This window comes from Lepisosteus oculatus, unplaced genomic scaffold (assembly GCF_040954835.1).
Source record: "Lepisosteus oculatus isolate fLepOcu1 unplaced genomic scaffold, fLepOcu1.hap2 HAP2_SCAFFOLD_40, whole genome shotgun sequence".
Lineage (NCBI taxonomy): Eukaryota > Metazoa > Chordata > Actinopteri > Semionotiformes > Lepisosteidae > Lepisosteus > Lepisosteus oculatus.
This window is the reverse complement of record NW_027167934.1, coordinates 2,771,804-2,799,626: the sequence shown is the minus strand read 5'-3', so window position 1 is coordinate 2,799,626 and position 27,823 is coordinate 2,771,804. Positions and strand designations below refer to the sequence as shown.

The following is a 27,823-nucleotide window of genomic DNA, read 5'->3' as shown; positions in this document are numbered from 1 at the left end:
CGCTCGCAATCGGTCTTGTTATGGCGATTGTGGCAGTCTGCTCCGCGAGTCCACGGTCTCCGGCGTCTGATTGGCGCTCTTTTCTTTGGGGGGCGGGAAGTGTCCGGCCGCAGGGGATCTTGGGACCTCGCTTTGCATAGCGGCTTCCCAGAGTGCGTCGTTTCCGGCACAGTGTGGCCGGGTGTTTTCCGAGTTATCGCACGGATTGGGCACGCTCGCAAGCCGTGAGCCGCAGGCGATGAGCCCGGAGCTGAACGGGCCCCACTGGCTCGTTTGTAAGGCCAGGTGTATTGCCAACCACGACCGGCAGGGCAGAGGCCTTGAAGGCGGCCTGGGCTCCTGCACAGCACCCACCCACTGTGTCCCACAGCACCACAGCGCCGACACACCTTTGGGTGTCCCACATAAAAAACATAGCCATTGCAGGCGCCCAGCTGGATTGTAGAGGGCAGGTGCCTTAAGCCTCCATTTACATTGTCCGGTAGCAAGCGAACCTCGAATTTCCTTGCTCCTGTTTTTATACCGTCAACATCTCTAACCTCAGTTCCATGGTGGACGGTGCAGTACTGCTTAAGCCAGGTGTGAATGTCCTCCGTCTTTGCCATTTCCGAGAACATAACAACATGCACCGTTTTCCTCTCTCTCTGTGTCAGAGGCTGCAAGTTGATCTTCTCAAGGGCAGGAACTTTCCCTCTTTTTGCCTCAAACACATCCACACATTGTTCAAACAGAGAATAGGTAGCAAAAACAACCTCAAATTCTTTCTGACCTGGGAGAGCGAAGATGAAATCCAAGTGCCGAGGTTCAAAGCCAAGTTCCTTCTGTAACACTTTTCTGCTGAACTGCATACGATCCATGAAGAGGTCATCCAAAAGCTCAAAACGTACAGCATTCTTGCGGGATCCAAAGGTTGCCATCTCAAACTGCAAAACAAACACTGCTTCCACAAAACAAGAAAACAATCCAACTACAGGCTGATCAAGGTATCTCCCCTGCCAGGTAAGCTGAGAGCCACTGGCTCGTTTGTAAGGCCAGGTGCATTGACAACCACGACTGGCAGGGCAGAGGACTTGAAGGCGGCCTGGGCTCCTGCAGCTGTCCAGCCACGCACTCTGGTTTCTCTTCATCTCGTACAAATCTTTTGCCTTTTACTAAAGATTTCCATGGAGAGGAGCATGAATGAGTTCCATACAATTTTTGTGCTTCCCTGCCTTCGGGTGGGGCGCAGCTGGGCTGGTCAAAGAGAGAAAACAAAACCGCTCACAATCGCTCTTACAATGCAGTAAGTAGCACAGGCTACTTAGGGAGTAGGCTCTTCTTCTTCTTCTTCTTCTTTTTCACAGCCTTAGTCCCAGACTGTCCTGGGGTCAGCTGCTTTGGTTGCTCTTCTCCATTTGTCTCTGTCGAGCACATCTTCCTCACTCACTTCACATACCTCCATATCTTTTCTCACACAATCTATCCATCTCTTTCTAGGCCTGCCTCTTCCATTGTTACCTTCCACCTCAAATTCCATTACCCTCTTTGTTACTTCCTCAAAGTCCCTCCTCATGATATGTCCATACCACCGTAACCTCGCCTCTCGAATCTTCTCAACCACATCCACCACCCTACATTGTCTACGGATTTCTTCATTTCTGATCTTATCCTTCATTGAAATCTGCAGAATCCATCTCAACATCCTCATTTCAGTTCTTCTCATCAAGTTCTCTTCCCTCTTTCCAACTGCCAAGCATTCAGCTCCATATAGTAGTACAGGTCTAATCACAGTCTTGTACATTTTGCACTTTAACTTTCTGGGAATTTTCCTGTCACAGATTATTCCAGTTATCTCTCTCCACTTGTTCCATCCAGCTTTCACTCTTTGTTTTACTGCCTCCAGTGTTTCTCCTCCCTTTACCAGTTTTGATCCAAGGTATTTAAAGTCATCAACTTGTTTCAGTTTTCCTCCATTTGTCTCCTCAACATTGGTCATAGTATCTCCTCTTCTCTCCATTACCATTATTTCAGATTTTTGTGCATTCATTTTCAGTCCACCCTTTTCCAGACTCCTCTGCCATTTGAACACTTTCTCCCGTAGTTCTACTTCTGAGTCTGCCATCAGTGCCACATCATCAGCAAAGATGAGTTCCCAAGGCACTTCTGTTCTTACCTCCTCTGTCAGTGTGTCAATAATGTTTATGAAAAGGAAAGAACTTAGTGCTGATCCTTGGTGTACTCCAACTGTGATTTCAAACTCTTTTGTCTCTCCCTGTTGTGTTATCATCTTCGTAGTTGCATCTCTATAGGTTGCTTGAACTAACTTCACCATGCTTTCTGGTACTCCTTTCTTCCTCAAGCACCAATACACCACCTCTCTGGGCACACGGTCATATGCCTTCTCCAAGTCCAGAAAGGCCACATACAGCTTTTTCCCTTTCTCTAGTGTCTTCTCCTGTAACTGTCTCATCACAAAAATGGCATCTGTTGTGCTTTTCCCCACTGAGAATCCAAATTGTGAGTTGTGGATCCTGATTATCTTCCTGAGTCTCTTGTCCAGAATTTTTTCCAGGATTTTCAATCCATGTTCCAGAAGTTTTATTCCTCTATAGTTTTAACACTCCATTGGGTCTCCTTTCTCCTTGTAGATGGTAACCATACTGCTTTTTGTCCATTCTTCTGGAATTCTCTCTTCCTTTGCAATATTGTTTAGCAATCTCGTCAGCCACTGAATCCCCTCTTCATCGAGGTTCTTAAAGTGTTCTGCTGCTATTCCTGATGGTCCAGTTGCTTTGCCCACTTTCATCTCTTTGATAGCTTCTGTCACTTCCTTTACTGAAATTTCTTGGATTGGTCCACACACTACGTCTGCCTCCACTAGGTTCTCCCTCTCATTTTCTACATTTAACAGATTTTTGAAGTACTCCAGCCATCTTTGCTTGATCTGTTCTTCTTTAATCAAGACTCTGCCTTCTCCATCCTTGAGTCCCGCCACCCGGATAATATCTTTTTTCTGTCTCGCTCTATGTTTAGCAATCTTGTAGATTTGGTCCTCTCCTTCCTTTGTTTCAAGTTTCTCATTCCATTCTTTCCAGGCTCTTTCCTTTGCTCTTGCTACACTTCTTTTTGCTACCTTCTTTAGTCTCTTATATTCTTGTAATTCTCCAGTGCCATCTTTCAGTGCCTTGTATGCTTTTTTCTTTTCCTTCAGTGTTTCCTGAACTTCCATATCCCACCACCACTCTTCATTTTCCCTCGGTCTGCCTCCTCTTGTCTTTCCACAAACCCTGGTAGCAGCCTCTTCTAGGATGTGGCTCATCTCAGTCCACTCTTCTTCAACTGAAGGCTCCTCTGTTTCCTCTGTGTTGTTTTTCATTTCTTTCACCAGCCTGTTGAAATCTACTTTGTTTTCTCTCAGTTTCCACACTTTTGTTCGTGCTGGGTGTTTCCTCTGCCTTATTCTTCGCTCCTTCAATATTGTGATGTCCATCACCAGTAGCCTGTGTTGTCTGGTAACAGCCTCATAGGGCAGGACTTTAGCATCTTGGACTTTCGCTCTATCAATTCTTCTCACTAATATGTAATCTATTTGGGTATCATGGCCTCCACTCCTGTATGTCACCTTTTGCTCATAATTCTTCGTGAACCCTGTGTTCACTGCAAACAATTCAAGAGCTTGGAGTGTCTCTAGTAGCCTTCCTCCTTCTTCATTTCTCTCTCCTAGCCCTCTCTGACCATGTTCATCTGGATAATCTGGGCATTTCTCTCCTAAATGTGCATTGAAGTCTCCTCCAATTACCACCATTTCATTTCCTGGGATTCTGCTAATCACTTCTTCGAGATCTTCCAAAAAGCTCTCCTTTTCCTCCTGTGGTCTTCCTACCTGTGGTGCATATACAGAGATGATATTCCATAACCCACTCTCAAAAGCCACCTGTACATTGATAATCCTGTCTGAGTGTCTAACCACCCTCACTATCTTGTCTGCTAGGTCTTTGCACACTATCACACCCACTCCATTCATTTTGGTACTCTTTCCAGCATATAGAATCATGTATCCCTCTCCTAGGTGTCTTGAGCTGTTTCCTTTCCACTTGGTTACTTGCACACACAAGATCTCCACTTTTCTCCTTGCCATAGTTTCAACCAATTCTCTCCCTCTCCCTGTCATGGTGCCAACATTCCAACTCCCCACTCTCATTGACTTAACATTCCTTCCAGGCCCCTTCACCTTGTTTCTTTTCTGTAGCCCCCACTCTACAGTTTTCCCCACAGTAGCATAATTTCCATTAGTACCCTGTTGGGACACAGCACTAATGGCGGACGTTGTTAACCCGGGCCCCGGCCGATCCGGTATGTGGTTTGTGTTCTTTGCAACCATGGTTTTGGCAAGATGGTTTTACGTCAGATGCCCTTCCCGACACAACCCTTTTAGTCGCCTCTTACGACAGGCACTTAGGGAGTAGGCTGATGTGTTTAAAAACAACCAGCGCCAGGCAGGAGTCGAACCTCCAAACTCCTAATCCATAGTCAGACACATTATCCATTGCACCACTGGCCCTGGTGTGACACTACAGGACTGTAACCCAGTGAGCTTAGCACTGCAACTAGTAAAATATTACCCCTGGTCCATTCTTTTCCAAAAGTGAGAAACACCTGTTTTCTACATTTTGTCTGTTTTAAAACCATATCTCTTTAAACCAAACCAAAAGTTTGTCTTTTGCACTGATATTCTGATTCATTTCGATTTCAAAGAAAAAAAAACATTACCTTCCAAAGCATCATAAAATTGTCCCTTCCTCCAGACTCTACTTCTCTCTTGTAGTAGTACAGCAGACCTTTCCAGGTGAGCAGATCACAGAGTCCGAAATGAGCTTCCTCCATCAAGCAAAGTACCTGAACATGACTCTGTCATCATAAAAGCGCCCCTGTAATAAAGAAATTAAATCCGAAATCAAGAGGGCAGTTGCCTACTGAAGTTCAAGAAGTCATAAATTTTAACCTAGCAACACATTAAAGGCTGCATCTATACAAGTACGATTCTAGAAATGCTCACCAGATTACGTTTTAAGAAAGAACTGCGCCTCAGGTTCCGCCGAGATCTTAACTCGGATGGCAGGATTCAGAGTCTGGAGTGTGGAATGATGGCGCACGGAGGGTCCACATACTGTGGATCTCTCAGTGATCTTCCGCGTGTTCAAACCGCCAGCGTGTGACTCCCCTGTCCCCGTGACCTCATTGCTCTGCTCTCGCCTCTGTGCAGCTGAGCCCGACTCATGGTAAAGTGGAAAAAAATATGCCCTAAACGTGAGATTTACTCTGGAGTGAGGATAGTTGTTACCTTCTTATCGTTGAAACGGATGTATGTGATATGGCGACTAGGTTCTTCTCCATTAGCAGGCTTAAGGTTAAAGAAAAAAACATTGCTGACTTCTTTTTTTTTTGCCAGCCTCGAGCGCTGATTAGCGAGGTTTGTATTTCATGTTTTGCAAGTTGCATCCATTTTAAGAAAAACAAGTCGCGTTAAAGACAGGAAATGAATACTTGCATTTAATTAAGTCTAGCCGTAGGCGGTTGTCTGTAAGGACCAGTTCAGTTCGAGAAGACAGAACGAAGAAGGCACCACTGGGATTCGGACCCAGCATCTCCTGTTTAAGGAGACAAGCACTTTAACCAACTAAGCCACGGCACCCTGGGAGTGTTGTCCTTTTGCAGCCACTTGGACACACCACTCAGACACATCTGCATTCGGTGTGTGCTCCGCCTGCTCGCTGAGCAAGTTGCCACCTTTACATACAATAGCAACATCGACACCAAGAGAAAGGATGACAAATGGCTTTTATCTGGAACTTTTCATGTCCAAGGAGCTCAATGTGCTTTCTGTGTACAACAGGGCCACTGAACTCCACACTGGCCACTGAACCACAGCAGTGGCTTGCTGGCTTGACATCTCCCAAGGAAAATGTTGAAATCGCATGTGGAACAGGAAAAGGACCCTCGAGTACGAGGGAAAAAAAAGAAAAAGATCATCTTTAGCGCGCCAACCCATGTCTGGACAGCCCAGTTTCGTCGACGAGGTGGCCGAGTGGTTAAGGCGATGGACTGCTAATCCGTTGTGCTCTGCACGCATGGGTTCGAATCCCATTCTCGTCGCTCTCTATGTCTGACACGTGTGCCCGTTCGACGTTGGCCCTCCTTTTGTTTGCTCCAGTACTAGAGCCGTGCATTTTCTAGCGGTGGCTGAACATGGTATAGTAGGCTAACGTCGGTATCGAGCAGTGGCAGTAACAGTATTTACGTGCCGCTGCTGCCAAGTGGCTCTGGTTTGAGACTGCGTTTTCACTTACTTGCAGCACAAACGGAGAAAGCGATTTTTGACAGTCTCTCGAGAGACTGCGCTAGGTGTTTAGGGATAGATCAAAGGGATAGACTTTGTCAGTTCCCCCTGGGATGATGGCCTCTCAAATAGTTTGTGATTCCTCTAGACGTTTATACAGTAGAAGCCTGCTTCGTGGCTTAAATCCAAGCTAAGGAAACGAGTTAGAGGTCTGATGCAGAACTGCGAATTCAATGAAGGGGAACACTACAGTACATTGCACTGTATGTGTGAGGAAAGCTGCCCCCTTCTGTTCCTTGTCGACCGAACAGAGGACTGTAAAGGATACCGCCAAGAAACTTTAGGATGCTGGTTGGAATCCAGCTCCAAAGAGGCCCCTTTGGGTGTTATGTCATCAAAAAGTAAGAACAGAGAATCTCCCTTTGATCAAAAGCGCAACAGAACTGTTTTCCGTGGAGCAGGTTTCAGACCCGTAGACCTGTTTTATTTGTAGGGCAGGGCGCATTCCCAAACGCGAATCTCCTGTTTTAGAAATGGTTTGGGGCGGCGTGAAGTGAAAATAAGAAGTGGGCTCCAGATGCACATGGAAGCAATCAAGTGTTTCATCCGAGCTGTTTCAAAGACTGCTCAACAGCTTTCCTTTCACAGAGGCCCAACGATTAATGATGGGGGTGCACCCTTCAATGTGCCTTACGACTCTAGGGAGTGATTGAGACGATTCGTAGCGTGTTTTCATTTCCCTCTATTCCCCGTGTTGCAGTGGTAGGATGACGTAAATTCCTGCTTCAACACGTAACGGCATTATAATCACGTGCAGGAGCTGAGGGCTTTTGTTTTGTTTCGTTTTCCACGGCGTTCGTAAACGCGCAAAACAAAGACAATTCCTCCGTCTAACACGAATGTAAATGCTTTTGAAAGTGCAGTGTGGTGCAGCTTGTAAAATCCTTGTCCACATTTTTGGTTTGTTGATGTTTTTTCTGTCTGCCAAAGTTGCATTTTGACATCCGGACGGGGAGACTTTATCATTTGAACGTGAAGCCAGCCTTAAACCCTCTGAGGCGTGTCTGTCTGCCGGCATGTATCTTGTGAAAGGTTTTTTTTTTTTAACGGAGAGCGACTTAAAAAAAGTTTCTGCAGCCACCTCGCACTCCGTGTTAGATTATAGGAGGAATGCGGCGGCGGCGAGCTCGCTGTAGTTGTGGCCGAGTAGTTAAGGCGATAGACTTGAAATCCATTGGGGACTCCCCGCTCAGGTTCGAATCCTGCCGACTATGGCGTCTGCCGCACGTTGCCTTGTGCCTGTGCGGCAAAGGCGAAGTGCAGTTTCTCCTTTCCTGGTACTATAAAAATGCTACATCGCTTGGTCCTGCTTCCATGGAAAGCAGTTCTTCAGGTAATTCTACTCTCTTACCAAAGCTGTTAGGTTCCTTTCCGTGGTGAGAGGGGTTGTCATGCAACGCTGCCACATAGTGCCGACAGACAAGTGTGTTGCGGGAGAAGAGAAAAGTGTTTGAAGATTTAAGAGTGTCTTAGGTGGAGCCAAAATCAAGTGTCACAAATGCAAGTGGGAGGATTTCCAATGTTTAATATGGTAAAAATAAGCGGAAGTTATCTGCCGGTCCGGCACAGTCTGCCATGCTTTTGTCATATACTGTAAAGTGGTGTCGAACTGGGTGTCGAACTGGAGCCTCACCATTTGCATATGTGAGGCTCCAGTTATACATCGAGTGTCACATTAAATGACAAAAATGAAGAGAGTTAAAGCAGCTGGAGAGGTTTTCTTACAACTTTTGAGCTGACACAGTTTTGGAAAATGTTTCCTTCACGCTGCACTGTACAACATAGGCAGCCAAGAGTCCCCAAAACAAAACAGAATTGACAGATAGGAGAAAATTCCCATTCGTCCTGAAGTTCCCAAAATCCAGCACTGAGCGTAAACAAAGTGTCTAAGTAGCGTGGGAATGCTAACCCTAACCCTAGCTGGAGTTTGAGCAATCCAGCACTGAGCGTAAAAAGATGAGTCAAAGTAACGTCTAATCGGATTAGTTTCCTTAGAGCTGGTTCAGAGTTTGCTCAAGAGTTTACCTTTCACAGATGCGCAAAGAAGAATGTTGGGGGTGCAAGCTTCAAGGCGCCTTACAGCTGTAGGGTGTGATTCGAGACGATTCGTGGCGTGTGCTGGTTCCCATATACCGTATGCACCGGGGTGCAGTACTAGGATGACGTACAATACCGCTTGGGCACGTAACGGCGTTATATGCAGGGTTTTCGTTTGTTCGTTTTGTTTTGCTCTGCTTTGCTTTGTTTTGCTTTCCATCGCGTTGGTAAGAGCGTAAATAAAAAGGCGATTCCTGCGTCTACCACTAATGTAAGAGCTATTTCAAGTGCGACGTGGTGCGGCTTTTCAAATGCTTGTGGGCATTTCTCTGTTGTTGATTCTTTTTTTGTGTGTAACAAAGTGGTATTTTCATGTCCGGACGGGGAGACTTTATCATTCCGACATGAAGCCACCCTTAAGTCCTCTGAGGCGTGTCTGTCTGCAAGGCTTGTATTTTGGAAATGTTTTTTTGAAACGGAGAACGACTTTGAAATAGGCTTTCGCCGGCGCCTCGCGATCCAGGTAAGATTGTAGCAAGAATGCAGCGGCGGTGGGGCTTGCTGTAGTCGTGGCCGAGTAGTTAAGGCGATGGACTAGAAATCCATTGGGGTCTCCCCGCGCAGGTTCGAATCCTGCCGACTACGTTGTCTGCCTCCAGTCGGTGTGTTTCGGCGCAAGCAAAGAAGCGCGCCTCTTTGCTGTTCCTGGTGGTTTTAAAACGCCCAATCGCTTGTACCCACTGCCTTGGAAATAAGTTCTTCAGCGTCCGCGAATGGCATTTTGCAGCTGGAAGCAGATGTCGACGCGTTTTCCACAGAGCACCAAAAAAGCGTCTTTTTTGAAGGTCCAGGCACTGAGCATTGGTGGTTCAGTGGTAGAATTCTCGCCTGCCATGTGGGAGGCTTGGGTTCGATTCCCGGCCAATGCAGTGGCTTTTGCAGGGAGCGGCTCCATCACTTGCATTCCCTTGCAACTCGCAACTGAAAACCCACTGAAGCTAAGCAGGTGTGAGCCAGGTCAGTACCCGGATGAGGGTGAGCTACAGGGAAAAACAAAGCTTCCAGCTGCAAGCGGTGTTAATGGTGCCGGCGGGGGGGCGCTCACCCTGAGGTCTGTGCCGGTCCCAATGCCCCAGTATAGTGACGGAGATGCTGTGTTGTAAAAGGGCGCTGTCTTTTGGTTGAGATGTAAAACCGAGGTCACAGCGCTCTGTGGTCATTCAAAATGACCACCAAAACCTTTGACAAAAGCTCTTGGTAATTGATGGTCTTCAATAATGCTTCTCCTTTAGGTACATTTTAAATCAGCTGAAAAATGCTGTGAAATGGGGGGGCACTTCAGGCCAGTGTAGGATTTGGGTTACAAGAACCATGAAACTGCACGAGAAAGCCCGTACACTGAATTACACGGCTTTCTATTCAAAGGAGGAAAAAAGAAATTCCCTGAGTTCGATTTTTTGCAGCACAGAGAGGAGCACTGTCGTGAGGCCAGTTAGCTCAGTTGGTTAGAGCGTGATGCTAATAACACCAAGGTCACGGGTTTGAGCCCCGTACGGGCCAGGTCCTTTTCTCCTCTCTTACCAAAGCTGTTAGGTTCCTTTCCGTGGTGAGAGGGGTTGTCATGCAACGCTGCCACATAGTGCCGACAGACAAGAGTGTTGCGGGAGAAGAGAAAAGTGTTTGAAGATTTAAGAGTGTCTTACTGTAGGTGGAGCCAAAATCAAGTGTCACAAATGCAGGTGGTTGGATTTCCAATGTTTAATATGGTAAAAATAAGCGGAAGTTATCTGCCGGTCTGGCACAGTCTGCCATCCTTTTGTCAGATACTGTAAAGTGGTGTCGAACTGGGTGTCGAACTGGAGTCTCACCATTTGCATATGTGTGTGCGTTGTTAGTTGATCTGACAATTGATTTTCTAAAAGCCCCAACGAACAACCTCGTGTTTATTGCTACAATTAATAATTGTCTCAGTAAACCCATCAAACCTCTACATTTAATGGCGTCCCTGGGCGGGCGAGTTTAGAATAAAATGAGAATCAATCGCACAGAATAACTGATGTTATACAGTTATACATCGAGTGTCACATTAAATGACAAAAATGAAGAGAGTTAAAGTAGCTGGAGAGGTTTTCTTACAACTTTTGAGCTGACACAGTTTTGGAAAATGTTTCCTTCACGCTGCACTGTACAACATAGGCAGCCAAGAGTCTCCAAAACAAAACAGAATTGACAGATAGGAGAAAATACCCACTCGTCCTGAAGTTCCCATAATCCAGCACTGAGCGTAAACAAAGTGTCTAAGTAGCGTGGGAATGCTAACCCTAACCCTAGCTGGAGTTTGAGCAATCCAGCACTGAGCGTAAAAAGATGAGTCAAAGTAACGTCTAAATTGGGTTAGTTTCCTTAGAGCTGGTTCAGAGTTTGCTCAAGAGTTTACCTTTCACAGATGGGCAAAGAAGAAAGTTGGGGGTGCACGCTTCAAGGCACCTTACAGCTGTAGGGAGTGATTCGAGACGATTCGTGGCGTGTGCTCGTTCCCATATACCGTACGCCCCGGGGTGCAGTGCTAGGATGACGTACAATACCGCTTGGGCACGTAACGGCGTTATATGCAAGTGCGGGATGTGAGGGTTTTCGTTTTTCCGTTTTGTTTTGCTCTGCTTTGCTTTGTTTCGTGGTCAAGAGGCGTAAGGTAAGTCGTAATCCAGGGAGAACACTGGTGGCAAACAGTCCGAGGTGAGAGGCGAGGTCCAAAGTCAAAAAGGCAGAAGGGGAGTCCAATATCCAGAATAAACGAGGTAATGGAAAAAACGCCAGGTAGAGCTCTCAAGGCATAGACTCAATACCGAGCAGCGGGAAGCAGGTAAAGATGGTAAAAATAGCACTGTGTACCGCACGGTGGAGTGTGTGCAGGTGGGTTAACTCGTGCGGCAGGGTTTGTTAATAATCACCCACTGCTGGTGCTGATTAGATCGCTTAAGAGTTGGTCTTAACTGCCTGGCGGTCATGACAAGCTCCTCTTTAAGCTGTGGTTTAGTTTTGCATTCATGTGTTTCTAGAGCAGTTATTTATGGGGGTGGGTGGGTCTTTCACAGAGGCTCAGGACAAATCCCCCGCATGAAAGTCTACTGTGTGCGTTCAAACAGTCACAGGTCAAGAGCCAGGCAGGAGGACAATGGACAGAAGAGCCAACGAGCTAAAAATAAAAGAACGAATATGAAAAAGCCACCATCTTTTTCTTTTTGACATTTTCCGACATTCATGCAAGCCAAGACAAAGTTGCTCGTAGCTACTTGTGGATTCCAATACTCTATCGAGTGCTTTGATGAGTTTTTGCAATTTGATTGTCGTCCTGTCAGCCTGTTTCTGTTTTTTTTTTCAATCTAGTGATGGAAAGTAAGAGGGAAATGATGGAGCAATCAATAACCGCTCCGGAAAAAAAATGGCAGAAAGAAATGGCCCGTCACTAAGGACATTTGTGAAGCAGAGGAGTGACATCACCACAAAGGCGACTTATTCTGCTGATCGTTTTGGTGAATAATGATTGAGGCGCGTTAAGAGAAAGGTAGCTGCATCAGCATGCTTAGGCTGCAAAGGATAAAGCAAAGGTTTACTCCATGCTGAAAAGAGAAAAAAAGAAGCACAACGTTTTGGCTGTGGAGCCTTCTGCGCCATCTTCTTTAGCGATGGTGATGATGTTTACATTGGAAAAACTGAGACACCCATACCAGAGGGGCTTGAACCACCAACCTTTCAGTTAACAGCCAAATGCACTAACCGATTGCTCCACAGAGACTGACGGCCGCTTGTGCTCCCTACATTTGCAGGTTTATGGTCAAAGAAAACAATCGTTTGCGCTTCTTGTAGCCAGCAATATTTTTTCACTGACAACCAAGAAATTGATTTCATCTTTCACAAAATGTATGGATTTCTTCAGAAACAAGTTATTCCAGAAAGGAAATGCATTCTTGCATTAAACTGAACAAAGCTGTACATGTTTGTCTGAAATGATACATTTGGCACAACAAGACACGGAGAGAGGCACAGCTGGTATTCAGACCCAGGATCGCCTGCTTACTAGGCAGGCACTTTAAGCCACTAGGGAGCACCGCACTTTTACAGACACTTGGACACATCTGCGCTCGGTGTGCACTTAACATAATCTCTGAGCCCGTTGTCTCTTTCCCATTTAATAGCAGAACTGACGCCAAGAGAAATGATGAGAAATGGCATTTATTTGACACTTCTCATGGAGCTCAATGCCCTTGACACCTCCCCAAGGCGACAGAGCTGCATTCTTTGGCGACAACATTTTTTCTTTTGTTTTATTTCTATACTTATTGATAGAAAAAAAAAACGATATGTCATGTACTGTAAGGGAAATGTCTCTTTTCATGGGGAAAGCTAGCACCAGCAAATGTTGTGTTTAGAAGAAGTGATTTAACATGACACGTGACCTAATTTACCGGAGCAAAAGCTCACCCAGCAAGCCCTGCTTTACTTCTACAGGAGAGAAGTACTGTAGAGTCTGCAAGATGTTCAGCTGGGTAGCTACGTCACCATGCCTCGGCTGCAAAGGAACAAGTAATAGGTTTATTGCATGCTGAAAAGAGAAGAAAGGAAACACAACGTTTCGGCCATGAGGTCTTCTCACACCTGAAGAAGCCTCACACCTGTAAAAGGTTCCATGGTTTTCTTTCTTCTCTTTTCAACATGGAATACACCTATTGTCTGCAAGATGTTAGAATTTCACGGTGTTTTGGAAGAAAACCTTTTTTCTTTGAATTCAAAATCAATCGGAATTTCAGCACGACACATCAACACTTTTTCTGTTTTAAGGAGATGATATTTTAAACCTGATAAAAATAGTAGGAAACACAAGTTTCTTGCTGTGAAAATTTAGATGGGGAAGTGTACTACTGGTAGCAGTGTAGAGCTCTCTGTGGTGGAGTGTAAGCGCATGTTCTATGGGCCAGTGGCGTAATGGATAACGCGTCTGACTTCGCATCAGAAGATTGTAGGTTCGAGTCCTTCCTGGCTCGTGAGGCTTTTAAACCTCTCAGGTTCCTTGGTAACAGGTTGCCGTCATGTATATGAACTATAGAAAAGCATTTGCCACAACCCGTAAATTAGCACGCAAGTGCGGGCTAGTTAACACAGAACTGTATGGAGATCATCTCCAGCTCCGAGCTCAATTGCAATGAAAAAACATGCAGAACAGAACTGGAGAGCAGCTGAATTTGTGCTCAGTAGGGTGGGGAGGACTCAGCATTGCTATTGTTCTAATTGGCATGAACTGCAGGGGATCTGAATCAGAACATGTCAGTTAGTTCGATCATTGCGTCAATATGTAGGCCACGTTAATATAGAATTATTACTTTGTCTGTCTCGTCTTTGTATATAGCTGAATGTCCCTGACAATTTCATGTTAGTTTTTAAGAACGACATTGGTTCTAATATATACATATATAGCATATAAGGAACACGTAAAAGTTTAGTCCATGCTGAAAAGATAAGAAAACCGCCACAACGTTTCATCTTGGAATAAATCTTTACTTGTTGTTTTGCAGCCTACCCATTCTGATCTAACTCCTCCCTTGAAATTCCCTAACAGATAAGGGTACGTACCGGCTCATGCGATGCTCAGTTGCAATTTGTCCCAAAACAAACAAGAACAGCAGCTGAGGTTTTGAGTTTGAACATGCACTGTATTAAAGCAGCTTTTATTTCCATTGATAAATGCTAGATATTCCTACAGAGATTCTCCAGGTGAGTAAGCGATTCCTGTTTCTGTTTGTATTTCTGTTTCATATATATATACAGTATATATATATATGTTACATGTGTCTCTGCAATAGTATAAATGTGTTATACACTATCAGGGGCTGCTTTTTTGTGCACCTCATCTACAACAAGGGTTTTTTTTTCATTTATGTTTGTGGACCTTCACCATTTGAGGAAGTGAGTTAGATAAGAAAGTTACAGGTATGGTGAGCAATGACTGACAAAGGCACGTACTGCGTATTCCTTACAGAAGAGTAAGCAATTTGTTCTAAAAAACACTGGCTAAAGTCCAACATCGTTAGCAATCTTATTACTTAAATAGAATTAACATCAATAAACTGTAAGGTGCTGGTACATGCGAGTAGATTTGATCTTCTATTAAACAAAAATGCAATTACAGCTCTAAAAAGGTCAACCTAGACTTCTGTAACAGATCTGTTCAGGTCATCGCTGTTCCTCTGACCTTGTGAGTCTTTGGAATTTTAAAAGTGTATTTTGCTTGCCTTTCATGTGGTCTGTGTACAAGTCACTGTGGCGTATGCGGTCCTACACAGCCTTGCTATAGACGTGACGAGCCTCCGCTATGTTGCAATGGAGAACAGGTTCAGTATGGAGCTGCCGAGAAAATTCAGCTGGAAAGCTCGTTGCAGAAAAGCATCGTTATCTGCGTCCAGCTGCAAAGCGTCACTCGTGGGTGCTGAACAATCGATTTCCAAGGCAGTGGGTCTAGGCGATTTAGAGTGTTAAAGGTCCCAGCGAAAACAAAACAGCGCTGGTCCTTTTTCATGCACGCACGAGAGCAAATGCAAAGGACACCGTAGTCGGCAGGATTTGAACCTGCGCAGGGAGACCCAAACAGATTTCAAGTTTGTTGCCTTAACCACTCGGCCACGATTACAGTAAATACGCCAGCTGTTGGCTTCTTGCTACAATCGAACAGGGAGTGCGAGGCGGCGGCAACTTTTTTCAAGTTCGCTCTCCGTTTAAGAAACCTTTTACGCCATACGTGTAAGCAGACACACACCTCAGAGTACTTAAGGGTGGCTTCAAGTTGGAATGATAAAGTCTCCCCGTTCGGACATGAAAATAGAACTTTCTTAGACAGAAAAAAATCAACAACGGAGACATGTGGACGACGATTTCAGTCACTGCACTTTGAATAGCATTTTTACTCGAGTTACAGGAGATGCACGAATGGCCCTTGACCTACGCTCTTACGAATGCCTTGGAACATTGAAAGAGAACAGCCCTCAAGTCCTGCGGTTTATTATAATGCTGTTGCGTGTCGAGGCAGTATTTGACTCCGTCCTACCGTTGAGACACGGGGCGTACTGTAAATGAACTGCACCTGACAGCTTTAGAAAAACACCTGGGCTCAGTACGGTGCTGAGAGCTCAGCGTTGCTGTTCTAATTAGCACGCACTGCATCGGCTATGACCCGAACTTTTCAATTATCCCGAAGGACGGCCCCTGTTTGTGCAGCAGAGTGTTGCCATCAGGAGGCTGGGGCGTAAGAGAGCCACACAGCCCGCAGGGTGAGCGCTCCCTACTGGTCCCAGTCACACCTCTTGCAGGAGCAGCAGCAACCGGAGCTTTTCCGGGGTGGAATCTCCCATCCGGGTGCCGGCCAGGCTCACACCTGCTGGGCTGCCCCGGGGGTGAGCCCAGTCGAGAGTCGCAGGGCCAGATCTAGTCACCGGGGAGAAACGATACAAGTGAAGGATTGCTCGGCTCTCGGCACTTGAAAAGACCGACAAATGTCTCGATCCCGCCGGAGCTGAATGTACCCGCATGTGTGGTGTCGTCTTCTTCCCCCGCCCCGCTGTGTTTGCTGTATTGTCTCTGAAGGCGGCCCCCCCGAGACGAGACGGGCTGTTCCTGTGCCCCAATTAACACTTTACAGGTGCCATTCCCCGGCATTGTGGCCATTGTCGGTGCTCACACGCGATAAGATAAGGCGGAGGAGAGCGGGGCATGCCCAGCGGCAGACATTCAAGGAGGGGGCAGTGCGAGGTGAGGTGAGGTGCGACACGCCGGAGCCCCGACGCAGCTAATGCGGAGCACTTGTTGGACTGGCATCGAAAGGACGTGTGCGCACGGAGCGAGCCTTCCCTGCGGCGGAGCGCGGGAACTTTCTCCCCCCCTCCCGCTGCAGGAGTTGTGTGCACTGCAGCGGTGCCGAGAGAAAAGCACAGAAGGCAGCAGGCTCTGGAGAGCAGGTAAGAGACGGAGCCTTGTGGGCAGGCGAGCAGGCCCGTTTTTTGGAAATTGCTGAAAAGGTTTGTTCGGTGTGTGGCAGGCGCACGTCGCGAGCTTGCGTGGCGATCTGCCGGTCTGGAGTTATGCAAATGAGGCCGAATTGCATCCCGGGACATGCTGCGAATGCGCAACGGCGACTGCAGATGTGTAGGATACGGCGCGCTCGTTTTCTCGTTTTGCCCACACTTTTGAGTGTTAGTGTGGCGTGTGAGTGTGTGAAAGAGTGGGCCCAGCAGGAGGCGGTGGCGTGCGGGGCGAGGAGGTGGCCTAGACTGCGCGATTTGTGCTGTGGGTGCGGGCCGCTTGCAGGGGCCTGTTTAACTCATACTTACCTGGCAGGGGAGATACCTTGATCAGCCTGTAGGTGGAGTAGTTGGATTGTTTTTCTTTTGTTGGAAGCAGTGTTCGATTTGCGGTTTTTGAAATGGCAACCTTTGGATCCCGTAAGAATGCTGTACGTTTTGAGCTCTTGGATGACCTCTTCATGGATCGTATGCAGTTCAGCAGAAAAGTGTTACAGAAGGAACTTGGCTTTGAACCTCGGCACTTGGATTTCATCTTCGCTCTCCCAGGTCAGAAAGCATTTGAGGTTGTATTTGCTACTTATCCTCTGTTTGAACAATGCGTGGATGTGTTTGAGGCAAAAAGAGGCAAAGTTCCTGCACTTGAGAAGATCAACTTGCAGCCTCTGACACAGAGAGAGAGGAAAACGGTGCATGTTGTTATGTTCTCGGAACTGGCAAAGACGGAGGACATTCACACCTGGCTTAACCAGTACTGCACCGTCCACCATGGAACTGAGGTTAGAGATGTTGATGGTATAAAAACAGGAGCAAGGAAATTCGAGGTTCGCTTGCTACCGGACAGCGTAAATGGAGGCTTAAGGCACCTGCCCTCTACAATCCGGCTGGGCGCCTGCAATGGCTATGTGTTTTATGTGGGACAACCAAAGGTGTGTCGGCGCTGTGGTGCTGTGGGACACCTGGCATCGTCCTGCACTGTGAAATGCTGCAAGACCTGTGGCAAACAGGGACATTTAGCCTCTGACTGTTCAATGCTGCCAAAGTGCAATTTATGTGGCTCGGAAGGACACGTTTTTAAGAACTGCCCTCACGCCTACGCCAATAAACTCAAAATGAGAAAGGATGAGGCAGTGCTTGTTTCAGCCAAACCGGCCCGAAAATCCAAAGCAAACAACAAGTCAAACAAAGAACCCTTGTTGGACAAAGACTCTCAGCCTCCAGCCAGGATCAGTCCTGCTGTGGCTCCGGGGCTGGTGGAAGAGAAATCCACTACGCCCCCACAACCGCAGACTGCACCAGACAAGCACGAGGGTTTGAAAACCCCCGAGAACAGCGAGGACCCCTCCCCCACTCCTGCTCCTCAGAACGAGGGCCAGTGTGGGGCTCCCCGGTGGAGCGGGTCCAGCGAGGATACCCAGGATTCAGCGGAGCTGCTTTTCTCAGACTCTGCAAGTGCTACAGATGCCCTCCTCTCCTCCATCCAGTCCATCACGGAGGATCTGCAGCAGCTGGTGGGTGAGGGGGAAGAGGAGACTGGTGCATCGGCTGCACCCCTTTCCCCTCAGTGCTCCCAGGAGCTGGACTTGAGGAAAAGAAAAAATGACTCTGTTTTCTCCCCGAGCGAGGAGGAAGGAGAGCATGGCGATGGGGACAGCTGGAACCTCTCCACCCCTCCCTCTACCCCCTTCCTTGAAATGGACTCTGTGAACGCTTTTACTGCTGCCACCCTGATGAAGGCTCATTCAGAGGATGGCTGGCAGGAAATTGGTAAGAAGAAAAAGAAAAAGAAAAAGGTAACAGGTGAGACCGAAGAGAAATGTGTTTTGTAAAGACTGGTTCCACTTTCTTATGTAATATGGCTCTTAACATAATTTCTCTTAACACAAGAGGTATCAATGACAGAGTTAAATGCCAGTCTGTCTTTGATTACCTCCAGCAGAGAGAGGGAGATGTGTTGATGTTGCAGGAGTGTGCTTTAGCCTATCAAGAGAGGTATAAAAGTTTTGAAGATAGGTGGGATAAAGGGCCTTCTGTTTGGTCAGGGGACAATAACAACAGAGCCTCTGGCGTGGCCATTCTTTTCAAAGGATGGGCATTCAAATTGAAAAGTATTCAGAGGGTCATAGATGGCAGGTTGCTGTGTGTGGATGTGGAATGGGGGACCGTTAACCTGCGGCTAATCAATGTGTATTGCCCTACTGACGTAGGAGGAAGGGTGGAGCTACTCAAGGCACTCTCCCCCCTATTGTTATGCAGCACAGACGTGATAGTGGGAGGGGATTTTAATTGTATCTTAGAGCACACAGACAGGCAGTCTAGCTCGCCGATAAAATTGGATTCCAGCTCACTGGCCCTGCAAAACTTAGTTCAAGACTTTAAACTCTCAGACACATATAGATGTATATATCCCACAACAGCAGGATATACATGGTCAGGGAGGAATAGCAGCTCCAGAATTGACTATTGCTTTGTCTCAGAGAGAGTGAAAGTTGTTGGGGTCACTCTTCAGCCTGTCTTCTTCTCAGATCATCAGGCTTTAGGGTGTAGAGTGGAACTCCAGGGCGGGACTGTCTTTGGCCCAGGCCTCTGGAAACTCAACACAAAGCTGCTAGAGAACGAGGGGGTAGTTTCCCGCTACAAGGAGAAACTATCACAGTGGCTGTTCTTGCAGTGTCTGTACGGGTCAGTAGGAGAGTGGTGGGAGGAGGTGAAGGTGAGGACAAAGGCCTTTTTCATGGCTGAGGGAAGGAAGGCTGCTGCCAGACGGAGAGGGGTGCTAGCCAGGAAACAGAGGCAGCTGCAGCGTCTCTACACGATGCTGCACAGTGGCTTCGATGTGCTCGAGGATATCGCCCTTTTAAAAAAGGACATCCGGAGCATAGCCGAAGAAAGTAGTCGAGGAGTGCTGTTAAGAAGCAGAGTGCAGTTCTTGGAAGAAAATGAGAAGTGTACTCGCTTCTTTTTCAGGAAAGTGGTAGGCTCCAAGACTGTCATGGAAAGTGTAGTTGATGAGGAGGGACGAGAGAGAACAGAGCCGAGTGCTATCCTCTCCTGCACCGAGGCCTTCTACTCAAGACTGTACAGCTCTACAGAGGTAAAGGATGAAGATATTCATTTTTTTACCTCAAAGCTAGAAAACATTTTGAGTGAAGAAGATAGGGAAGTACTTGAGAGGGATTTGACAGTAGAAGAGCTGAGACAGGCTATGGAGAGCTTACAGAAGGGGAAAACTCCGGGTGCTGACGGGCTCCCTAAAGAATTTTATTGCACCTTTTGGGATCTGCTTCAGGATCCGCTACTGCTCCTATTCGAGGAAAGCTACAAGACAGAATTGCTGCCTGACTCCTTAAGAGAAGGCACTATCTCTCTCTTGTTTAAGAAAGGAGCAAAAAATGACATAAAGAACTGGAGACCCCTCAGCCTGTTAGGCGTGGACACTAAGATCCTGTCCAAAGCCCTTTTCCTGCGCCTACAAAATGTAGTGGCCTCACTGGTAGGGAAAGAACAGACTTGTGGGATAGCAGGACGCCTGATGAGCGACAACCTGGCCTTGTTGAGGGATGTCTGTCTGTACTCTGAGGATCGCTCCCTCCCTCTGTGCATTTTAGGTGTAGACCTAGAAAAGGCCTTTGACCGCCTAAACCGGCAGTACTTAACATCGGTACTTGAGCACATGAAGTTTGGCCCCATCATGAGAAAGTGGATTAACCTGCTGTACACAGGTAGCAACAGCAGAGTCATGGTTAATGGCAATAGATCACGCACCTTTGAAGTCTGTTCAGGGGTGAGGCAGGGCTGCCCATTATCCCCCTTGTTATTCGTTTTGGCTATGGAGCCCTTAGCCTGTGCCTTGCGCCAGGATCAGGCCATTAATGGGATACCAGTGCCTGGAAGTGGGGGAGGAGAGGTAAAGACATCTCTATACATGGATGACGTCACCCTGCTCCTCTCTGACAATGCCTCAATTAGCAGAGCTCTGCAGTGCTGTGATCGGTTCTCTTTGGCTTCCTCCGCAAAAATTAACACATCTAAGAGTGAGATTTTTTATCAGAACTGGAGGGAGCCAAAAGAAGGACATGATCTCAGGCTGCAAGAGAAGAGAATTAAGGTCCTGGGGGTGTATTTTGGAGAAGAGATGGGAACAGTAAATTGGCTGAACAAATTGCCAATCTTAAACAAAAAACTGATGCAATGGAAGGACCGAGACCTCACCATGACAGGGAAGGTGCTGGTCATCAAAGCCGAGCTCTTGCCTGTCTTGAATTTTCTGGCTTCTACCTTCCCAATCCCACACCGTGTTGCGGCGGTGCTGAGGAGATTGATGTTTCAATTTCTATGGGGTGGGAAGCAGGAAAGACTCAGAAGGGAAATAATGTACAGGCCGCTACCCTCAGGGGGGAAGTCTGTCCCAGATATTGCTACGAAGCTGCTGTGCATTTTCCTGGCCTCTGTGCTGAGAGGCTTTGCAACAGCACCTGCAGCGCGTACCTGGACTTATTTCTCCAGGCTCTGGGTAGGTAGGGAGGTGTTCAGAGTGTGGGGTGTCAGACCCAAGCTGGACGTCCCACTCTCTGACACATGCCCTGCAATTTATGGGACAGTTAAAAGTTTTCTAAGATCTCACCCAATTGGCCATATTCCCCTCCGAGATGTCAGCGTCCAAAAACTGGAAGATTTCGTAGCACCCCAGAACAATAGGCAGACCCCTGTGGGCATTTTAACATCAGCCCAAACAAGGAAGGTGTGGAAACACACATCCTCTAAATTTCTGTGCAACATTCACAGAGATTTAGCCTGGAGTGTCGTCCACCAGTGCTTACCGGTACGAACTTTCTTGTACCGTAGGGGCCTCACCCCCAGCCCTCGCTGCGTTAGGGTGGGCTGCGGCGAGGAGGAGACTGTGACCCATCTCCTGTGGTCCTGCTTTTTTGCTAAGGCCTTCTGGGCCCAGTTTGAAGATTGGTTGCAGGCTCTCTCGCCCCAATTTACCCTGACCGCTGCTTTCGTTAGATACGGCATCTCTCCTGTCAAGCTTCCTCCTGACGTGTTTGACAGGATCTGGGCCGTGGTGAACAGTGGGAAAGACGCCCTGTGGAGAGTGAGGAACATGGGGCTGTTCAAAGGCATCGAGGTCCCAGTCAAGGCAGCAGGTAGCCTGGCCCTGTTCATCACCCGAGAGAACTATTACCTCAGAGATCTGTGGAGAGAAGGGAGGGAGGAAGCAGAAAATCTGTGGGAAATAGAGAGCATAGGTCAACATCTCAAGAAACTGTGAAAAACATTATCATGTTTAAATAAAGAATGTGATTTGCACCAGAAAAAAAGAAAATTGTTGCCATGTAACTGTTACCGTGTCAAAATGTAATGAGATGTGATCATATATACTGTTTTAAGTATGTATATTAATGTAAAGCTTTCTGATTTGTGATTTCCTGTATTTTTTTGTGAAAAGAAAATAAAGTTCTTAAAAATCGAAAAAATCGGTTCACCCAGGGCGAGGCTTGGCCATTGCACTCCGGCTGTGCTGACCCCTGCGAATTCCCCAAATGTGGGAATCTCGACTGCATAATTTCTGGTAGTGGGGGACTGCGTTCGCGCTCTCCCCTGATGTGCTTGGTCCAAAATCAGATACGGGAGGGTTAGGACACCACGAGCTGCGTGGCTGCGGAAGGATCCCGGTTCGACAGGAGTGGACGCCGCTGCTGGTTCTCGCTGGCTTTTAGTTAGGGGTCCGGAGAAGCATCTCAAGCTAGTTCCACTACTCTTTCTGGACGTTCATTCCCTTTTCAAAGTCAGTCGTTTTGCTGTAGTCTGCGTTCTTTAGGCTGATTATCGAGGTTAGCCTTTATTTGGTCATGGGGGGCCTCGGTACTGTATGCTGAGTCTAAAGACAGTTTCACCCGTTTTCTGATTGCTCGGTTCTGTACCAGTGCAGACATGTCAAACAGTGAATGGCTGTACCTCTATTGTATCCGTGCTCAATGAATGAAATCGGTAACAAATGAATATATGTCTAGTTATACGAAAAACGAGTGGTTTATCGACTCATCTTCATTTGCAGATTTAGAGGATAGCAGGGGGCACATAGCATACCTCATAGCAGGGGGCACATAGCCGCAATGTATTATCAATGTTAAATTTCAACCATAATATCGACAACATTAATAAACGCATACATTGAGAAAATATTCAACCCAGCATATTTTCCGGTTATATACCACAATGCATTGCTAGTATTCGTTGGTCACGTTTTTCAAACGTAGAAGTATATCCGCAAATATCTCAGCAATCCTCTTTTGACGAGCAAGTATGAACAATAATAATACTATCTGAATACATACAGATCTTTCTTAATATTATTTTGATTAAAATAGTACGTGAATAAGCAAAAAATGGCACATAAAAATAGTGTGAATGGGGAAGATGACACAAAATCGTTTTGCCGTTTCTCTTTTCTTATTCTATGTTGTACTTTCAAACTTTGGGTACTCTTTAATTAGGACAGACTTTATTGCTCAACTGCTATGATGCAAGCCAAATTTTATACATTTATTTCAGCTTTGAGCTCAGTAAACCATTCATTTTTTAGATTATACTAAAGAAGATATTAATCATCATTTATTTGGGAAGTAATATTATATAATTTTCTCCTAGCTGCGGTGCTGAAGTCCCACCCTACATCAACAGAAAAAGAAATAAAGGAGCACGCCATGTGTTACTTGAAGAATGCATATGCAAGGCAGGGGGCCAGGAGATCTGGACACTGAAAATAATAGGTTTTTGGTTCTAACTGTTAGGACAATTAGACAGGGTTTGCAAATAGTGGACAAAAATCGTCTTAACTTCCATTGTAATATTTTTTTTTCTTGGAAATATAGAAGTTGTACATTTTAAAATGTATATTTGAATCAAAATGTGGTTTTGAGTTAGTGTGTTAATGTAATTAGTTTGTGTTTGTCGTTACTATACTGTATATTGCCATGTTACCAGAATTTGAAGCTGAAGTTTAAGACTAGTTGTGTTTTTTATGATTATTGCCCATATGTTGATTGTTGATTGATTGTATACAATGTATAATTTGAAATACATATGTTTCAGGTGTGAATGTGTATTTTCAGAATAAATTTCTAAACCTAATCATTGGCTTGATTTACTAGTTTCTACACCTGTAAAACCTATCTTTGATGTATAATAGACCTCTACCCATATACGTATAATAGTCCTCTAAAGTTATCTGTAACACCTACCATATATGTATAATAGTCCTCTGAATTTATCCGTATAATAGAACTCCAACCATTTACGTATAATGAACATCTAATCATAGACGTATAATTGACGTATAACAGTAGACGTATATTAGAATTTCATTCTAGATGAATTGCAGACCACATTTAGATGTCTAAGGTATGCGTTTAATAGACGTATATTATACGGCTTTTGCCCACTGGGAAGCTCGTTTCTTTCTACCATTATGTCACTATGACAAAATCTGTCTTTAAACACCTTGCTCAGTCTCTGACGAGACTGTCAAAAATTGATTTCGCCGATTGTATTGCAAACCGGCGGAAGCGGGGTATTGGGAGAAGTTTTCAACTAGCAAAAATCGCGCCTCGGCTAAACCTCACAGGCTATGATACTGCCAATGCGCAAAGCTGACGGTTGCCAGGCAACCGCGGGGATCCTATGGAAATCGTTATCGATCGTCTCATGGCATGTCGTTGCTATAATGCTTCATATTTGTCGTCTTCTTCTTCTTCTAGCTTGAGGTTTTGAAGAATTTCATGACAGACAAGGGCTCCGTCAGGAACAAAGGGCGTTGTGAGAAAACCGTTGCTTATTTTCAGCAGCAGAAATACAACCCTTTAAATACAAGATGACAGAACAATGACGAAGGGCATGCCAGGAGGAACTCATGCACTGCAGAGGAAAGGGGGCGGGCACGTACAGTTCACATTCAAGCCACAAGTACTCTTCTCGGATGTTGCATAAACAAATCCTAACGTCCTGAAAGCATTGCAGCATGTTTGTGTCCCACTTCCCATGGCTGCAGGACTGACACGAACGGACAAACACTATCTGTGGCGTTTAGCGTGACATAGTCTTGCAGGCATCGTGCTGTCTTACTGCAATACTATACCGCTGGAGGAAACAGCACGGGTTCGATGAGCCTTGGAATGTGACTAGGAAAGAGATGCCTTTTGAACGAGGTAAAGCACTGCACAACGGAATTGAGGGATAATCTTACAGGGGATTCTGAGCGGTGTCTAAATAAATAAATTCTTCAGCTTCCGGGGATGGCATTTTGCAGCTGGAAGCAGATGTCGATGCTTTTTGAACAGAGCACCAAAAAAGCGTCTTTTTTGAAGGTACTGGCATTGGGCATTGGTGGTTCAGTGGTAGAATTCTCGCCCGCTATGCGGGAGGCTGGGGTTCGATTCCCGGCCAATGCAGTGGCTATTGCAGCGAGCGGCTCCATCACTTGCATCCCCTTGCAACTTGCAACTGAAAACCCACTGAAGCTAAGCAGGTGTTAGCCAGGTCAGTACCTGGATGAGGGTGAGCTACAGGGAAAAACAAAGCTTCCAGCTGGAAGCGGTGTTAATGGTGCCAGTGGGGGGGTGCTCACCCTGAGGTCTGTGCGGGTCCCAATGTCCCAATATAGTGACGGAGAAGCTGTGTTGTAAAAGGGTGCTGTCTTTTGGATGAGATGTAAAACCGAGGTCACAGCGCACTGTGGTCATTAAAAATGACCACCAAAACCTTTGACAAAAGCTCTTGGTAATTGATGGTCTTCAATAATGCTTCTCCTTTAGGTACATTTTAAATCAGCTGAAAAATGCTGTGAAATGGGGGGGCACTTCAGGCCAGTGTAGGATTTGGGTTACAAGAACCATGAAACTGCACGAGAAAGCCCGTACACTGAATTACACGGCTTTCTATTCAAAGGAGGACAAAAGAAATTCCCTGAGTTCGATTTTTTGCAGCACAGAGAGGGCCACTGTTGTGAGGCCGGTTAGCTCAGTTGGTTAGATCGTGGTGCTAATAACGCCACGGTCGTGGGTTTGAGCCTCGTACGGGCCAGGTCCTTTCCTCCTCTTTTACCAAAGCTGTTAGGTTCCTTTCCGTGGTGAGATGAGTTGTCGTGCAACGCTGCCACATAGTGCCGACAGACAAGAGTTATCTGCCGGTCCGGCACAGTCTGCCATGCTTTTGTCATTTACTGTAAAGTGGTGTTGAACTGGGTATCGAACTGGAGCCTCACCATTTGCATATGTGAGGCTCCAGTTATACATCGAGTGTCACATTAAATGACAAAAATGAAGAGAGTTAAAGCAGCTGGAGAGGTTTTCTTACAACTTTTGAGCCGACACAGTTTTGGAAAATGTTTCCTTCACGCTGCACTGTACAACATAGGCAGCCAAGACTCTCCAAAAAAAAACAGAATGGACAGATAGGAGAAAATTCCCACTCGTCCTGAAGTTCCCAAAATCCAGCACTGAGCGTAAACAAAGTGTCTAAGTAGCGTGGGAATGCTAACCCTAACCCTAGCTGGAGTTTGAGTAATCCAGCACTGAGCGTAAAAAGATGAGTCAAAGTAACGTCTAATCGGATTAGTTTCCTTAGAGCTGGTTCAGAGTTTGCTCAAGAGTTTACCTTTCACAGATGCGCAAAGAAGAATGTTGGGGGTGCACGTAACGGCGTTATATGCAAGTGCTGGACGTGAGGGTTTTCGTTTGTTCGTTTTGTTTTGCTCTGCTTTGCTTTGTTTTGCTTTCCATCGCGTTGGTAAGAGCGTAAATAAAAAGGCGATTCCTGCGTCTACCACTAATGTAAGAGCTATTTCAAGTGCGGCGTGGTGCGGCTTCTCAAATGCTCAACAGGATGACTTCGCATGCACGCGTGCTTTCTTGCAGTCGTGTGTGCAACCATGTCTGCTTACGTGCAAACGGGCGTGGTTTCATGTATGCAAAAAACTTTCCTGGGCTCTTCTGAAGCACATAACATTTTTTGGAGATATACATTTGTCTTGTTTTCCTCTTAGGCTCTAGAATTGATAACTTTTTTTTCATTTTTGGCATTTTTATCATTTTCCAGAAAGTGGTTGCAAGCCCTATATCATGCGAAGAAACTTCAGAATTCGGGGATCAGTCAATGGATTTTCTTCAAAGTTGGATTTTTGCACTCTGTGGACCAAGAGATGTTGTTCTATAATGTTTTTTTTCAAATTTAAAAATATCATTTTTTCATGGAGCTTTGAAGGGGATGGATTCACCCTCCTTTAGCCAGGACAGAGCTCCAGGAGCCTGGGTAGGATTCTAGCTTTCTCCCCTTGCAGGCACCTGGCACAGAAGACATCATTTTTTTCCTTAAAATCTTTTTTTTTTGTGTTCCTTGTTGTTCCAAACTTAATTTTAATCACTTTTAATTAGAGATTTTATTAAAAATAGTGCAAAAAATGACAAATTTCACACAAAATAATGTAACATAAAACGGATGTTTTTAACTTTATTGTAGTGTTTTAGAAACTAATATGTCTTCAAAAATGGTTGTTTTTCACTCCTAGGAATGAAAGCTGTTGTTAAATGATGTTTATTTTCAAATTTTGAAAAAATCAAAGGATTCTAGCTTTCTCCCCTTGCAGGCATCGGACACAGAGAACCTCATGGTTTTCCTAAAATCATTTGTTATGTTCCCTGGTGTTCCAAACTTAGTTTTAATCAATTTTAATGTGTTATTATGTTAAAAACAGGGTAATAAGTTTCTAATTGGACTATAAATAATGTCATATTGTCTGCTATAAAACTGATGTTTTCAACTCCATTGTAGAGATTCTAGAATCAACTAATAGAGAATTGAAATAAAAAAAGGGCATAAGAAGACATTACCAACAACGACCACAGGATGGAGATATTGTCTACACATTACCAACAACGACCACAAGATGGAGATATTGTCTAAACATTACCAACAACGACCACAAGATGGAGATATTTTCCAAAGAGGCAAGAGGGGCAAAGCTGCGATAAGGTAAAATCATTTTTTGAAAGAGATTGCTGTCAGAATGCACACCCGTATCCCAAACATAATCTCTAGTAAAATATGATCATTTGTGAAACAGGCAAATGAGTGTCTGCGACAATATGATTGCTACATATCTGCATTTGTTGGTTTTTAAGGAGTAAGAGTGCAGGGGGTTTAAACCTGCGATCCAGTGTGTTGAAGTATTTCACAACACTAACCCTAGCACATTTGGAAATAAATCCTCATAATGATTATTGCCCTGGGCATGTACCAACAAATCAGTGAGCATATATATATATATATCACTGTGTTGAAGCTA

General features: G+C 45.7%; 5 non-coding genes and 1 pseudogene across 5 annotated transcripts; 5 read left to right on the top strand and 1 right to left on the bottom strand.

Moving 5' to 3' along the window:
- Positions 1 to 1,107: 1,107 nt before the first annotated feature.
- Positions 1,108 to 1,224, top strand: LOC138228356 (U5 spliceosomal RNA). Its single transcript, XR_011185436.1, has one exon. It is a non-coding gene; the product is annotated as a U5 spliceosomal RNA (small nuclear RNA).
- Positions 1,225 to 6,050: 4,826 nt separating this feature from the next.
- On the top strand, positions 6,051 to 6,132 carry trnas-gcu (transfer RNA serine (anticodon GCU)). Its single transcript has one exon. It is a non-coding gene; the product is annotated as a tRNA-Ser (tRNA).
- Positions 6,133 to 8,976: 2,844 nt separating this feature from the next.
- On the top strand, positions 8,977 to 9,058 carry trnas-aga (transfer RNA serine (anticodon AGA)). Its single transcript has one exon. It is a non-coding gene; the product is annotated as a tRNA-Ser (tRNA).
- A 4,324-nt stretch (positions 9,059 to 13,382) lies between these two features.
- Positions 13,383 to 13,455, top strand: trnar-ucg (transfer RNA arginine (anticodon UCG)). Its single transcript has one exon. It is a non-coding gene; the product is annotated as a tRNA-Arg (tRNA).
- An 8,458-nt stretch (positions 13,456 to 21,913) lies between these two features.
- Positions 21,914 to 22,086, top strand: LOC138228139 (U1 spliceosomal RNA; annotated as a pseudogene).
- Positions 22,087 to 23,994: 1,908 nt separating this feature from the next.
- LOC138228278 (U4 spliceosomal RNA) lies at positions 23,995 to 24,136 on the bottom strand. The gene has a single exon (XR_011185364.1). It is a non-coding gene; the product is annotated as a U4 spliceosomal RNA (small nuclear RNA).
- Between the last annotated feature and the right edge of the window lie 3,687 nt (positions 24,137 to 27,823).